This window comes from Camponotus vicinus, unplaced genomic scaffold (assembly GCF_025532165.1).
Source record: "Camponotus vicinus isolate PSW18456_S1 unplaced genomic scaffold, iyCamVici1.0 SCAF_7, whole genome shotgun sequence".
NCBI lineage: Eukaryota > Metazoa > Arthropoda > Insecta > Hymenoptera > Formicidae > Camponotus > Camponotus vicinus.
The window spans coordinates 977832-993886 of NW_028141979.1; the positions used below are offsets into that span (position 1 = coordinate 977832).

At 42.1% G+C, this 16055-nt stretch overlaps 1 protein-coding gene across 2 annotated transcripts in view; it reads left to right on the forward strand.

Annotated features, from left to right (window-relative positions):
* Positions 1–8137: 8137 nt before the first annotated feature.
* LOC145974869 (zinc finger protein castor homolog 1) overlaps positions 8138–16055 on the forward strand; it is a 79261-nt gene continuing 71343 nt past the window's right edge. For both annotated transcript variants that reach the window (XM_083104939.1, XM_083104940.1), the window contains exon 1: positions 8138–9311. The gene's annotated coding sequence lies outside the window, so the exon portion shown is untranslated. The remainder of the gene's footprint in view (positions 9312–16055) is intronic.

Below are 16055 nucleotides of genomic sequence, written 5' to 3' on the forward strand. Positions count from 1 at the left end.
TATAACCAAAGAGGCAAATTCCTCGCGCACAAATTTGTTTTTAAAATAAAGTTCTTAAAATAAAGTTTATGAAGCACATTACGAATATGCAAGTATCCAGAAGAGTCATCGTTTAATTTCCCCCCTTAAAATTTTTTTATTATAAATTATATTTTAATTTATTTTAATTTATTATAAAAAAACAAAGAAATATTTATTTTTTCTGAAACAATAACTCGATCATAAATTTTGTCTTATATACAAAAATGAAGTCTAATTTAAAATTGGGAAAATTTCAGACAACAGTTGTCCGCGCTCTTTAATTCAATCTTGAAGCCTCGGTCGAGGCTCATTAACGGGGTCAACGATTGAGATGAAAGCCATATCTCTCGTACGACTAATTATTATTCTATCATGCTTAACGGTTCGCTTTTAATTATCGTTCGCGGATTATCCGTGCGTGTTTCTTTGGTTTGGGCAGCTTGCGAGGCAATTATTTCATCGTCGGCGAGACTTCCTAGTCGAAGTGGGCGGGCGGACATTGATGGAACTGCGCTTTAGCTAATTAGAATCTCTCGTATTCGCGATAAACTCACTCCGTGGGTTACTCTGTCGGAAGGCGAGAAAAAAAGAGGCCCCGGAGAACGGTACGACGAGCAGGATCGAAGGATTTTCGCCCGCAGCCACGACGACCGTTAGAAACGTTTTTAGATCGCGAATTTGGATCTCTTCTTTTTTTTTTTTTACAGTCATTATCTGTGTAACGATCGTCATTAAGGTGTTGTTCGAACGGTCGATGATTACGCAACAGGAAACGTCGTGGAATCACGCAATTATTAGTTTAATTTTCTAACGCCTCGTATACGGGAACACGACGTTCCGGTGTTCAATGATCGTGACGACTTTTTATCGCGAGTCTCGGTCGAGCTGTCGGGCCGGCTATAATGAATCTCATTGATTCAATAAACGAGCATATTATCGTCGAGTACGATGGTTCTAATGGCATTTTAACGCTGCGCCGCACGATTTGTTGTTTTGGCAGTGTGGTCTTATTTTCGTTAGATCCAAAATAGACTCGGAGGCTTCGCGGGACACGAAGGTATGTCCCGTTTCCGCGGCAAAATAAATAGCGTGAAAATAAATACCGATCGGCAAAACAAAATGCTTTCTGCAATTTCGTTGGAATAACAAATAAAGAAATATCACGGAATTATAATAATTTCCCATCTCGTCGATCGAGGGCGATTTACGCACCGGAAAAGATCGGAAGCGATGGCCACGTGTATCGCCGGTCGAACAAAACGTTAAGCTGCTCGCGAGTGTCGAGGAGGCGAGAGGACGAGAGGCGAGGCGAGGCGAGGCGGATGTAGCGTTGAAAGACAGCGGGTCGTTACTTAATTCCATGCGCTCGCTTAAATAGAACGACTTAGACTTAAGGTAGTCTGCAAAAATGAGAGAACACGCCGTTGTAGGAGAACCGACGACTTGTTCGTACACCCGTACATGTTCCGGGGACAGAGATGGGGGAAGAGAGACAGAGAAAGAGAGAGAGAGAGAGAAAGAGAAGGCGCTCTCGCGCGCGGATCCCGCGATGTCGGGGGTGTCTACTGGTTTTGACATACGAGCGCACTAATACACGCGTATCGAGCACGCGTGAGTCATATCGAAAACCAGTCTCAGCTGAAAAGAGAGAAAGAGAGAGAGAGGGAGAGAGAGATATGCATACGCATCCACACTGTTGAGATGGTCGGCGCGAAGCGGGAATAGCGAGAGGGACCTTTGAATATTTCAAGCGTGCGTGCGTGCATGTGTGTGTGCCGTTAAGAGGGCGTGTGAGTAATCTCACCGATGTGTGCTCCGGTACTCCAATACGCACGTGAGATTAAAATTGGCGCGTGTGCGTGCGCGTAGGGTTGCACAAGACTCGAGGCAAGACAATATTCGTAAAAATATTGCACCGATGTGTATTGAACATTTTTGAAAATTTAAATCTTGTCTCGATGTTGAAGTGAATCTTTGTAGCAAAAATTTCGTCTCGTGTGTATCGTCTCGATTTTATTAACAATTTTCATCTAATGGAACAATTGTTTAAAATAATATGAATATTTATATAGATCATTATTATTATTATTTATATCATTCACGCGTTTACTTCTTAAAATACAATATATATAAAATATATATATCCCACTTATTTATTAATATAAAAATATTTATATTAAAAACAAATAATACAATAAAAAAAATAATAATAAAATTTTATATTGTTTATTTTGTATTAATTGTTTCTAAATTTATTAATATAAATGTTTTTATTTATTAAATAAAATCTTTTATTTTTGTATAATATAGTGTGACTTTTCTCTTATCTAATTTGCAAATATATATATTTTAGTCTTTTTTAAAAATCAATAATCTTGACAAGACCAATAATCTTGATAATCATAATCTTGGTATTGTCTTGACAACTAATTAAAAATCTCATCTTGATCTTGTCCCGAATTTCGAGACAAGACAAAATCAAGATTAAATCTTAATATTACTTGCAATTCTATCCATGCGGATCTGGATATTTGTTCCAGACTCAATTTCGAAATTGTTCCTGGATTTAGATGAGTTTTTGGGAGAGAAGCATTGTGCTTGTCTCATAATAAGATTTTCAAAAGATGTACTTTCAGTAATAACATCTCCGAAAGAAAGTCTAAGACGTTTCGGAAGAGTGTGTGCGCCGACTTACTTTAATCTGTGCGATCTTACATCTACGGATATTAACATTAGAGAGAATAGTTTGAATTTATATTGTATCGCATCGCTCTCACATGGCTATTACATTTTGATCCAACTACATTGGCGTGATTTACAAATGTGCATTCTTATATTACAATAGTAAACCGATATCAACGTCGCAGAGAAAGTTATTCGATTCTCCTTCGTGTTCTCGAGACGAAGTCGGGTAAATAATACGCTACCGTGGGATGCGATTTTCGCAGGCGCGATTATTGATCGATACGATCGTGACCGCCGATGCGGATTTCTCCATTTGTTTAAGGAGAATAGCGAGCGTGATTGCTTTGACGAATGATGGAGGGTAATGCGCGGGTAATGGTTTCACTGCGAGAGTGGATAAAATTGCATGTACCGGGATATAAAGGTCGCGGTGCACGCAAATACGTAAGAAGATGTAGCAAAAGTATGAACCAATAACTTATAGACGAAACTAAATTGACAAATTTTCGAATCATTTTAAAAAAGGACAACCACATTCGATTTAAAGTAAAAATAAAATTATTATATTTTTGCAATTCCATATACGTACGTGCGTTTGGTACAAGTTATGTGTACTCAATTATTTTTTTAATAATGGAGTTATTTTATTTTTCCGTTCATATCTAAAAAAAGCATCTTATACGATAATTGAAAGTTTCATTTTATTGCACGTTATCGAATTTGTCATAAACATATAAAAACTGTGAAATAAATATATTATTTATAAATATATTATTAAAAAAAACTATCATCAATAATATTTAAAAAAAAAATAATTTTTACATAGAAATGACAAAATAATTTTTATTTTAAAATATTTTTTATAACTCTATTAATTAAAAAAAATTGTTAAATGTATACATTTAACACGTTGTATATCTAGGAGTTTCGACGGATAATGAATATGGATAAAATTTCGATAATGTTTGCGCAACTTTTTAAAGGGACGCGATCGCGTTGGACAAAAATGATGAGCGAATCGAGTGATGCGGCCGCGGAGATTGACAAGTGCGAGTGCGAGAAGCGAAGGAAGCGACCGAAGCGCAGACGTAAGCAGCGTATCCACCCACGATGTGGCGTACTGTAACGAGGCTACAGTCCATTAAGTGCGTGCGGCTATTATGGCTAATGCATTACGAGGCGATAAAAAACGGGAACTATAGCACGCACACCGGTGCCCCCCTTCCCTCCTCCCCCGCCTCGCCGCTCGCGTCTGCGGCCGCTCGCGCGCACTCGAGGGAACCGGACCACATTCCATGTCGACTCGGACGACGAGTACGAACTCGCTGCCCGAGTACAAGGCTCGTAGATACCATGAACCGACGACACGCGCGCACTGGATGCAAAACGCATCCAGATCCGTCTCAATTCGCAGCGGTTGACACGCGTCCGATCTTTCGACGTGACATTTTTGTCCGAGACAACACTTTCGATTTTCATTATCGAGTAAACTTTGCATTAACTTATACTCGGGATGGATCATTTTCATTTTGACGTATAAAGGGTACATTCCTGAATAATACACATTTTAAATTTTGTGGCATTTTTTTTTTATTTTTGAAATGCAATTTAAAATATCATAATTTTTATATTTATTTGCATCATCTGTTTGTTATATTTTATTTGTGTGTTTTATATTTTTTGTTTACGTTTGCCTATCATTGTTACACTTAATAATTATTGTTTCTCCCTCTCTCTTATATACCTATCCTAGAAAAAGTACTAAACTAAAATTCCTAAAAATCTATTTCTGATTTTAAATTGAAATTTAATTTGGTTGATTTTTTTGGGTGGAAATGCAAAGGGAGGGACTCCATCCCTCTTCCGTCCGCAGTTTTACTTTATAATAAACAGGATTATGATCTTCAAAATACACACACATGCCAAAGTTAAAGATTAAATTCTCTTTTCTAAAAATGTTATATTTACAATCAAATCATTGTATTCAAAATTGCACCTCTCAGAAATAAAAAAAGCACTACAAAATTCAAAGCGTGTATTACTTTGGAATGTACCCCTACAACATCTGTCAAAATGAAAATGATCCGTACTGTGTAATTTAGTATAAAGTTTTACCATCGATTCTTCGCCAGGAAATCTGAAACATTCCGATAATTTTAAATATCGATTTTTATTTCCGTGTGAAAAATGCATTGTATCTTTAGACTTTTAATCGTCTCGAGTTTTTTTTTCTCAAACGTGATATAAAAAGATGATGATAGAAGGCAGACTGCTTAGAAAGATTTGTCAAGATGACATCTGGTTTATCTAGGAATCCCGTAAATAAGAAAAGGACGGGGAGGGGGTAACACGGCGAGAAGAATGTGGACACGGAAACGATAGGGTGACGTGTAAAAAAAAAAAAAAAAGACGAGAGCCACGGCAACCCTTTTCTCTTTCCTATCCCTCGCACGGAACCACGGAAACTACCTTGGAAATTCGACTCTAAAAATATTCGTCTTATGGAGTTTCTCCGTTTTTTTCGGCCGCGCTACTCCCTACTCCCCGACTCTCTTTTTTGTCCTTCTACCCTCGGGAGACGCGCATCAACCATATGGCTTGCGTGCGCGCGCGCTCGCGCGAGGGAGAGATAAAAAATTCATATTTTCACTGGAAGGGCTGAGTCTCTGAGCGATATTTTTAAACTTCGGAGAGTGCTCTGAGAAGGAGAGCATTCAACTTTCGTTTGTCCGTCAGATTCTGACAAAATTTCCGTAAATCCTCTCCTCACAAACAATCAATCATCGAGATAGGAAAAAAATTATCGCTTAATTACATCATAAAGAAATCTCAAGCAAATTGTATAATCTTGTGCGTCTTGCGCATATGTTCTTATCCATCCAAGTAGTAATATAGAGCAAATGGAGCCCGGATACTGGCTATACCTGAAGTAAAAAATAGCTTTTCCATTGATCCCCGAGCTATCGGCGCTATTCCGTTATTTAAAGGGTTTCTTTAGGCTAATGGTTTTCTCACACGATCCTCGAAACGGTAAAAACCCCTTTCACGGAAATCGAAACCCCTTCGGGAGGCTGCGGCGGGTCCAATCATTGGCACATTACGCAAAATCATGCGGTCCCAGTGATAGCTTCCGATACCTGGAAACACGATATTTTATTGGTGGATTAAGACCCTTTAAGAAAACGTCATGGTAGAAAAAGAGACGGCGAGAGAACGCGCGAGCGTTCTGACCTATTTTCGAGGGGTTTCGCTTCAACCCTTTCGGGACCTAACGGGACGCCGCGACTTTTTTCCCACATTCTACTTTTCCGAAAATCGACTACCTGATCATCAACTGGTTGTTGCGACGTCCAAATGGGGTCGTTTCATAATACGGGAAAGGGTTCACCGTCCTTCCTGTTTAAAAATTTGATTTGCTCCGCCGAGCAAAAAAAAAATAGAAAGATATTTATAATAATTATGCTTAATTGATTTACGGTTGATTGTAACAATAATTTTTGTAAGCATATATCTTGTAATAAGTAAGATGGATTATTCTCTTTCTTCCTCTCTTTCTCTTACAATATTAATAGTAATAATTTAAATAACGAGTAGAAATAGAAATACATGATAAAATAGACTAATAATTTACGCAAGATTTCCATAAATCGAGAAGATGCGTAACACGGGTAACTACAGATACACACAAAGGCAAAATATAGGAATATAAATACAAACGGGACGATAATTGTGATAAATGAACGCGTTAAAGAAATCAAAAGAGGCACGAGGAGCGTTCACACGACGTATAATCTACACTGGTATAATCACGTGAATCAGACCCATTTTCGTTCATGACTCTTTTCAGCTTTAATCATCCTTAATCCCTGTTACAAGCTACCCGCACGATGTAAATAGCTCGGAAACGTCAATCTAAAAATTGGAAGGGATATTAATGTCGCGATGTATCAGAAATGTAACGGGAATAATAACAAGTACGAGGAGAAGAGATGCTAATAATACTTTATCATTCTCTTTTGGAAGAGTTTTCAACTAAAACAACTTTTTATTCAATCGATAATGATATAATATTGACGATAAATTATTAGTCCATAATTTATTCAAATAAAAAGAAATCTGTTTTTTTAAATCTCATAAAATTCGAGCTAGTTTCATTTTAGAAAACTAAATCTATTGTTCTTTCCCCAGACCTTTTGATCGCATCCAATTTCTGCAACGCTACAGCATCCCTCGTTTTCTCTCAATTAGCGACGTCCATGGATCCCCCACTCGTCCCTCGAATAATCGTCACCCCTACGTAACGCATCGGCGATAAGCATCGGCGGCATCGTAAATACTTTTGCGGGGGTAAAAAGTGGGAGTGTCCTTCGAGGGTACTCGAGTGACGTCATTGGTCGGCGGGATCTTTCTATGCGGGATAAAGTGGCGATTCTGCGCAGGGGTAGAAAATTAATGCATTCCGAAATCTCGCACCTCGTCTTTCGCGAATCCGTTTGCGAAATATATCGCGATGATATATCGATCTAGCAGCGCTTCGCGTATCAAGTCTTTTGTCACTTGATACAATCTGAATGCTGAACATTGTCTAAACATATAATAAATACAGAGAAAGCGCTTCTGTAATCAATTAAGAGTAATGTAATCGTAGTAACAGAATTCGTCGAAGCAGACTCGTTTCAGGAACGCGTCATCCTACTTCGGTGTGCGAGAGAGTCGAAACTAAAGATCGAGCCAATCATTTTATCGTCGGAAAAGTTGGAAAGGTTTCGAAAATTTCATTTCAACAAATTTGTCACGCTGTACATTACTCTCTCGTGACGCGATGAAAATTATTTATTTACTACTCCGAGACAATTTCGTTGGCCTACCTGCTCCCTCCCCCCTCTGATAATAATCAGATTAACGCTCTCCGCGAAACCACCCCCCCGCGGGTCCCCCAGTGGCACGCGCGCGTGCGGGAGCATCTCGGCGGCGACGTACAAAGCGGTGCGCGCGGTTCGCCAGCCGGTGGACGAATGCGAGCGACAGCGGTCGAGGAGCGGAAGAAGAGGAAGGAATCGCACGGCGGTGGCAGAAGTTGGTCTCTTTGCCCCCGTCATCGTCGTCGCGGCACCGCCACACGGCCGCGGCGACGTCGAAGGGGAAGGGGACTGGCGGGAAGGGGGGTAGCGATGCGTACCATCGGGGGTGGGAGGCGGTGGAACATCGGCCGAAGGCGGGGAGAATGCGACACGTCACTATGCTCGACGGGGTGGGGCAACCTACGAACGTTAAACTGGTGGGGACCCCCAAAGTATCCGCGATCTTTCCCTCTCGGTGAAAGAGGGGCCAGGTTGGGGAGAGAGAGCGGCGTGTCTTCCCCCCTCCTTCCCCTCCTTGATTCCCCCCTCTCCACCGTCTCTGTCTCTCACCCTTTGGAGGGGTTCAGTCATCTCGCGCCAGCCGAGCCACGCGCACTCTCTCCTCTCTGACATTCCGGGCTCGCTGGAGAACGCCGGAGAACCACCCCGTGATTCCGGCGACGACGACGGCGTCACTGTCGTCGCGAGGGTGGCGTCCCGCAACGAGGGTGGCGGCGGCGGTGGTGGAAACGCGCGACGAGGGCCAGAATTTGCGGGGGTCTGAAGAAGAGACGCGAGGAGCGAACCGCCCTCTTTGGACGTCGGGAGACCACCCCCACTTCTTCCCCCTCTCGAGCGAACGCGAGCGCGCGCGCGCGCTCGCGCGCCTCCCTCCTCGTCGCGGGTGCTTAGACAGCCTCGGGAATCGAAGACACACGGGTACCGAGTTTCACGGGTGGAGAGAACCCGCGCGTGTCCTACGCGATCACCTTCCCGGACAGGATCCATCGGTACGACGGTTTTCGAGTGTCGCGATAACGCGGACAGAACATCGGAAACCACCCGCTTGTCGTAACTCGATGCATATTTAATCGGGAACGTGTTATTATGTATACGTAGTGCTAGTTACCATAAAGAACTGTCACCGCTCGATTCCCGAAGGGAAACGCAATCATGATAAAGTAGGCTTTCCAATCTGACAATTTCTCGGTGAAAGAATCGGACGAAGGAAACGGTGCACGATGAAATTTAACCGTCAAAATAAACATCGATGGTGGTCGGTCGGGGGGATCGCTAATCACTCGGACTGAAGGGACGATGAGATATTGGATCGAGAATGCCGAATGATTATTGAATGTTTCCAGAGAATCTCGAGTGACGGTGTTCGGAGCGGTACAGGAAGTGTCCGATGAGGGTGGAAGTGATCTCAGTGGATTTCGAGGAGGGAGGTAGGAGCTGGTGCGTGTTTCGTGTTCCTCGACAGAGGACAGGACTCTTCGAACAAGTGTCGCGGGGCTTCGTGACGAGGATCGATCAGCAACGAATCGAGAAACTCGAGTCCGGAATCTACGGATTGTGCAAGTGATCGCGACTCGAATATTCTGCGAGTTTGGTGCGCGATATTGTCACAATTTCAAAGTGAATGGAACAGAGCATCCTCCTTCTCGAAGGGCGAGAATCGCATCGTCGAAAGGCACAATAGAACTATGATGTCGACGGGAGTAATTTGTGGCAGAAACGGAAATATCAACTAAAGAGCAAGAGGTAAAGTTTGCTTCCGGTTCTTCTAATCGATCGTTTTATTACGCGAATCGATATTATTGTTCAGTTGACAAGTGAGGGAATATTTTGGTGCGTTGATATTTAAACATTTTTCATTTCTTGCGATACTCTCGTATAAAGAAGAAGAATATTGCTACTTTATTTGAATATGTAGGAACATTTTGTGATATTCTTTTTCGTAGTAAATTACCGTACGTGTTAATAGAAAGAGAAATTATTAATTGCGAATATTAATGTCTCCGTCTAATATTTGGAACAAATTATGAATAAGCAGTTTATTTCTTGCGATATGATATCGTGATGTACATTGATTATAAATCGACCTCACGTTCCCCTATTTTGTGTTGAAGCAGCTTAGAGGGATTTTATTGTCGTGAAAATTTCGCAAATTTCTCGGATTTTCGCATTCTTGCGTTTATTTATGTTACAGTCGTCCATAAACAATGTTAGCGATTCTGCACTCGAATTATGTCCCACATTACAGTGATTGTTATTGTTATAAAACATAAAGCATATAGTTGGCAGCTTTCTCGATTCCGAGACTTCCGCAACACGTTGCATTGCATCTCGAGAAAACGAAATTAGCCCGTGGAATTGTTCTCGACGCGACTCCACGGAATTTTGTCTTAAAAAAATCTGCTCCGAAAATTCATCGGAGCGCGCCAACACTAATTCGAGTTTTATGTTTGATCGTGGGTCAATTTGGCAGAATATCACACAAGTCGTCCACAAATATCAGTACTATCTCGCTCCAACTTTACACTTTACAGTTTCGCGTTGTGAGCAACACCTTCGATTTTCCGTATTATTATATCCTTAATAAAGCATCGATGTTAAATCGTCCGAATAATCGCACTCGCGACTCGAAAATTCATTCCGATGATCGTCGACCTTCCTGTCATGATTCGGTCATTTGATAGATTTCTCCTCTAGTTAGATTATATAACTTTCTTTTTCGGATTTTTATTCTTTCTTATATTAATTATCTCTATGCAATATCTCGTTTCTACTCTCCACTCGACATATTCGTTTAATTAATATTTGGGATTTATGATATAATTTATTAGAGTAAACTCTAGTATACTATTTTGCGCGATGCAAAGCTTGTAATATTTTGCCTTTGTTTGATTATTTCAATCACCCGCGAGATTCTCCCTAAGAAGCTTTTATTAATTACTCTGTCTGCCTCTTGTGTAAGGTACGGCAAAAAGATGCGAAGAGATACATTTTAAAATAAAAGAAAAATAAATTTAAGTGTACGAATTGTACAGAATTCTGTGAAAAGATTTAATAGAAAAGTTTCGCAAGAGATTGAAAAGCGAGGAATTTATCGAAAGAGACGATAAAAGAATTGCGATCGATAGTCTACACTTAACTTAAGAGAGAAAGAGAAGAGAAAAACGCGATAAAGAAATAACCGAGAGCAAATGGCGGATGTGACAAAGAGAGGAGCGCGCGAGGAAGAAATGAAGAAATCAGGAAAGGGGAATCGGAAAGAAGGAGAGGAAGGACAGTGGACAAGCGAGGAATCGTGTACGTTGATATACGTCGCAGGATATATTAGCGAAAGCAGGAAAGGACGAAAGACACAGAGGACCACAGAAGAGAGCGAGGGAAGAAAAGGGTCGAGCTTCTCGAACGCGGATAAACGCGAACGCGGGGAGAAGTCGGGGAGGAAGATGAGGAGCAAGGAGGTGAGGGGAAGAGGGAATGAGGGAAGAAAACCACGAAACAATTGGAGAAGCGGAGGCGGCCGCATTTCATGTTGTCTGGCATCGGCTCCCTTTAAAGAGTCTCTTGCTTTTTGTTAGCTCTTCGAAAATTATGATTGTTTGTCCGCGAGATTTACTGCTCGGAGGCTCCCTCGACGCGCCGTACGTGAACATGTGTACATACATGTGCGTTCACGTGTGTGCACGTGTGTGTGTGTGTGCGCAAGGCGCCCTCGAGAGGAGGCACCGCGATCTTTCGCTAGGCCGCGAACGGGTTTCCCGAGAGGGGTAGGGGCTCGGGGAGAAATGGTGGTCGGGGAAGGACGATAGAAACGCTGGAGGTTTACCGAGAGATTAAAGAATCGAGGATTTACAACGCTCGCGCCACCAAATTGGTGCACCTCGTGTTGCTTCCTTCTCTCTCTCTTTTTCTCTCCTTCCCTTTCTCTCTCTCTCTCTCTCTCTCTCTCTTGGCAATTTACTTGTCGCGCTATCTCGTCGGATTTATTAAATTAGTCGCTGTTTGGATTAAGAGATTTCGCTTTGAGACGAAAAAGAATTCCGCCGAGGCCGCTCCAAGTAGCAAGATGAAAGGCAACTTGCGATCGAGTTTGCACGTGTCGTCTGGATAAATAAAAAATTAATTTAAGCCTAATCGAGGAAAATTTTAATTTATTTTCGATCGCAGGATACTGTTCATACGTTTGTATGTGTATGTATGATTTTATAATTGAATATGTCATATCGAACCTGATTTTTTTATGCTGCATAATCAAAGAGTATTGAGTATCTATCAATCATCCGTGAACGTCCAGACGTATTAATTAAAGCGAGCTATAATATTAGAACAAAATTAAATGAAAAAGAGATTAAGTTTCTTAATATAATTAATATTTATCTTACATATTGGAAATGCAGTTGTAGATGACATTAGGGGAATCTACTGAAAAAAACTTTCATGCTTTCACATGTTATGAGATTTATGTATTTCCATTGTACGAACGGCTTTCCTGGACATTCCTTGGATTATTACAAGACCCGACTTGGACCGCAACGCATATTCCAGGAGACACCTGTTGCCGTGTTCCAACTTCCCCGCGGAACTTTCCCCCACAGAATCGCGCTAAAGATTCCTTTACGATCTCTCGGATGAATTTTCGAATCCGCTAAGCTACCGAGAAGGAGCGTCCCCGCCCGGGACTCGACTCGGGGCGAGCATATCCGGCTGATTTATTCGGGATCTTATTGTGGCCCGGGAACGGGCCGACTCTTCTTCGGAGGAGTCGACTCCAAAAAGCGATCCTCCATCTCTCCGGCGCGCCGGCTCCGGCGATCGCTCTATAAATTTCACGGGAGTCTCTCGAACCCTATATTTTCTCGTTATCCTCGCGTTTTGCACGACACGTTTTATTAAAGTACGATAATTTTACGAGGGTCGGGACCGTCCTCCTGCCTCGTTTCGTTTCGCGCCCCCCTCTCTCTCTCTCTCTTTTTCTCCTCCACAATTTTTCGCCGCGTGAGATTCGCTCGTTCGCTTTTGTTTACGGTATCTCGGCTGAATTTCGATCAATTTTCCACATCCTCTCTTCCCCCCTCGCCTATTGATATTAACGTATGCTAATTTCGTTAATTACACGCGAAAATTTTCAGTCATCGCCGTTAAACACACTCGCGCGAACGGTGTCGGGTTTTCGAGCGTTTATATTGCGCGCGGATGTTTATCTCCTTTTTATCGTATATTAATATATACGATGCTAATTAAGACCATACCGCTGTCGCGATATGACAGCGAAATGCGAAGACGTGACGCGTGGTACGTCGATGAAAACGCAGGATACGATATAATCTTTTGTGCTTTTAATAACGCTTACACTCTGAATAATATATTCAATTTTATTCGCATGTGGCTTTGTTATCTATGATGCAAATATATACGCGCGATATTAATTATACGATGATATCACCGCGTAAAACGTACTTTAAGGTACTTTTCCTATGTTTAATACAAATATCTACGGTAGATAAGCTCTAATTAAGACACACGGTGCAAGCTTGTGACAAACGCGTCGCATGCCGATTGAAAAAAAAATAGAAGGAGTAATCAATTTAATTTAATATGGATTATTTTTCCACTTGAAAAACACGACCGATCTTGATGCTAAATTTAAAGGTTTTAATCGCGCGAGTATCGTCGCCGCGAAACGTCATCGTCGGCTTCTCGCGCGTATGTTCGTACATATATCCGAGAAATTGTGCTCGTCCGAGTCAGCGCGGCAGTAAAAGGCCTAAAGTTTTTAATACTTTCAGTTGTTTTTATGGCGGCTGGCATTCGCTCTTTTTTATTGTTTCGTCCCCTGCCGCTTCTCTTTCTCTCCGTCTCTTTCTCTCTTTCTCTCGCTGGAACGCGCACAAGAGCCCGAGCATGTCGGAGGAAGAGAGAAGAGAGGAGACTCGCAGTCAGCCCTCTCTGATGTACGACTTGGCGGTCCGCGTGAAAAAAATCCCATAAACCAGTAAAAAAGCATGGGATCTCTGAGCTAGAGGGGTCGAGAGGGATGGAGACGCGAGGAGGGGTGGGAAGGGGGGAGAGGTTCCAGTATCGCCAAAGGAATTCCTCTTATGACGAACCACGCGTGATTTTCTTTCGTCTTCCCCCTTCCCCTCGTTCGCTCTTCACCCTCCCTCCCTTCCCTCCTCTATAACGTTCGCTTTACCATCGCGGCTTTACCCGACAGTCCCAATGCGCGTTTCTTCACCTTCGTTTCGGCCCTTTTCTCCGCTTCTTCTTCTTCTTCCTTCCCCTCGCTGCCGATTCTTTCGCGAGTCTTAATCTTCCCGCATCTGTCTATCTAATGCCGTCTTAATTAGCCATAGTAATGCCGACGGGTTTTATGTTTTGACGTTGAAGGGAAAAGGGGTACGGAGGGAGAAGCTAAATTCCGCTAACATAATCTCTGTTTCTCTCTCTCTTATTTTTAGCGTGCGATTTCTAACGTCGAGTTTTTTTTTCGCTTGTGTGACAAATTTTTATGTCGTTGCAAAATATTTGCAATGTCGAAAGAATTTTCGAGGAGTCGAGTGGGCGGAAGATTTTCGAAAAATGGGCAATTTTGTTCCTTCAACCGATTGATTATCGTTTAAATACTTTCGACGTTTCTTGTTTTTCTCTCCTTGTACTTTCCTCTCTTTCTTTGCCTTTTCCCGTTTGCTTACAACACCTAGTCATCAAACGCGTAGTTTCAATGGGTAAATTAAAAAGCAAAGACAAAAGCAGGTCATGTGACAAATGACAGACATATGTGCCATCGTTTCACATCTATTATTTGTGCCCGCCTCGGAGGTCTACACCCAGCCTGGAAAATATGTTCCCTCTGTCGTCTCGACGTACACTTTCCTACAGACGCATTTGCATACCTACGTTCGCTTCGAGCTTAATTTATTGAGATGTCAATTCATATATCCAAAGACATTGATAATTTTACGAACCGCACTCCGTGCTTCGTTGAATTCTAAATTAATTAAGTTACATCTCGAATGTACGATTAGTTCAATTTTCGAAATTAATCGCTATCTCTTGGATGACAGTAAAGGATAATCCACCTTTTTTTTATACAACGATTTTATATATCCGTAACGCGATATATTACGGATCAGGAGCGATGTCATTGACCTTGTGATTTTTGATGAATTTTACATTGTTTCGCGTAAGCGTTGTAGACGGAAGTGGCGACAGTGCGATTTCGTCGACGTTAATCGATCGCGTGGGTGTGCAAATTCGATGACGCGATGACGTACGTAGAAAAAAGCAACACGAATCATAGTTCTAGGCGACAACGACACATATCCTTCCCTCTCTCTCTCTCTTTCTTCTCTCCGTCTCTCTTTCTTTCTTCCAGCGCTCTCTATGAATAGTTATAGATCGTTTCGCATAAATTAGACCGCGCGGAATTAATAGCTAATTCAGTAGGTTTTCAATTACAGTGCAATCGAGAATTCAACGGTATGAAACTTATAAATATGGAAGCGAGAAAATCACGACTCGACGGAGCGATACCACCATCGTGGATGGACCGTGGGCGATATACTTTTGCGAGCTACTAATTGTTGAATTAGCACGCGATTCTTCTTCGCGAAGGCTGTCGTGAGCGTTTTCATTAAAAGCCGCCGCCATAAAAAAGGAATCTCGATAATGTCTGGTACGAATCGAATGATACAATATTGAAATTTAATTAGAAAATTACAAGACTCTTTTGGTGTCTAAATTAAATTCTAAAAATATTTTACAACAATCTAAACGCATTCTTTCATCTAATCTTTATCGACTTAAATGAAAAATTTTATATATTTTTACGCTGGCAACAAGATCGTCCTTTCAAGCTTTAGAGTGATATTGTCAGAGTTTTTTAAGACATTAAACTTTACGCTGCGATGCAAAATTTCGCTCCCGTCGATGTAAACTCGTCGGATGCCTCGCATCTTGCACGTTTCCCGCGCTACCATCTCGATGAATTATTATTTCGACGATCATCTCGATCGGGGATCTTCCAATCGTACGAAGAAGGTGAGGAAGAAGTGGAAGAAGAAGAAGAAGAAGAAGGAGGCCGCCCCGCGCGATCGCAGCACCATCCGTAATTTCAGATAGAGTCGGTGCCGGGTGTTATTAAACCTGATAGGCCAGCGAACGTTTCTCCCTCGCGGGTGTTCCCCGGCTTCAATTTAAATCGGTGACTCTGCTCTTCTGCATCCACCCTGTCCCCCTTCCCTCCCCTCTCCTCCCTCCTTTCCACCCTGGTCCCTTCGCCTCCCTTCGCGCCGACTATTCCACGGCTCGTATGTGCATCCACCCTTTGCGCCCGCAAAGTCCGAGGCCCAAAGGGCCCCGTTTCGGTCAGCGCAGCGAGAAGACACGGAATAAGATCTATGACGAGGCTCTGAGGGGAAATAAAGGAGGACGAGAAGAAAGAACGTCTCTCCACTATTCGTTGGGTTTAACGATAACGACCGGTTGTTAAAA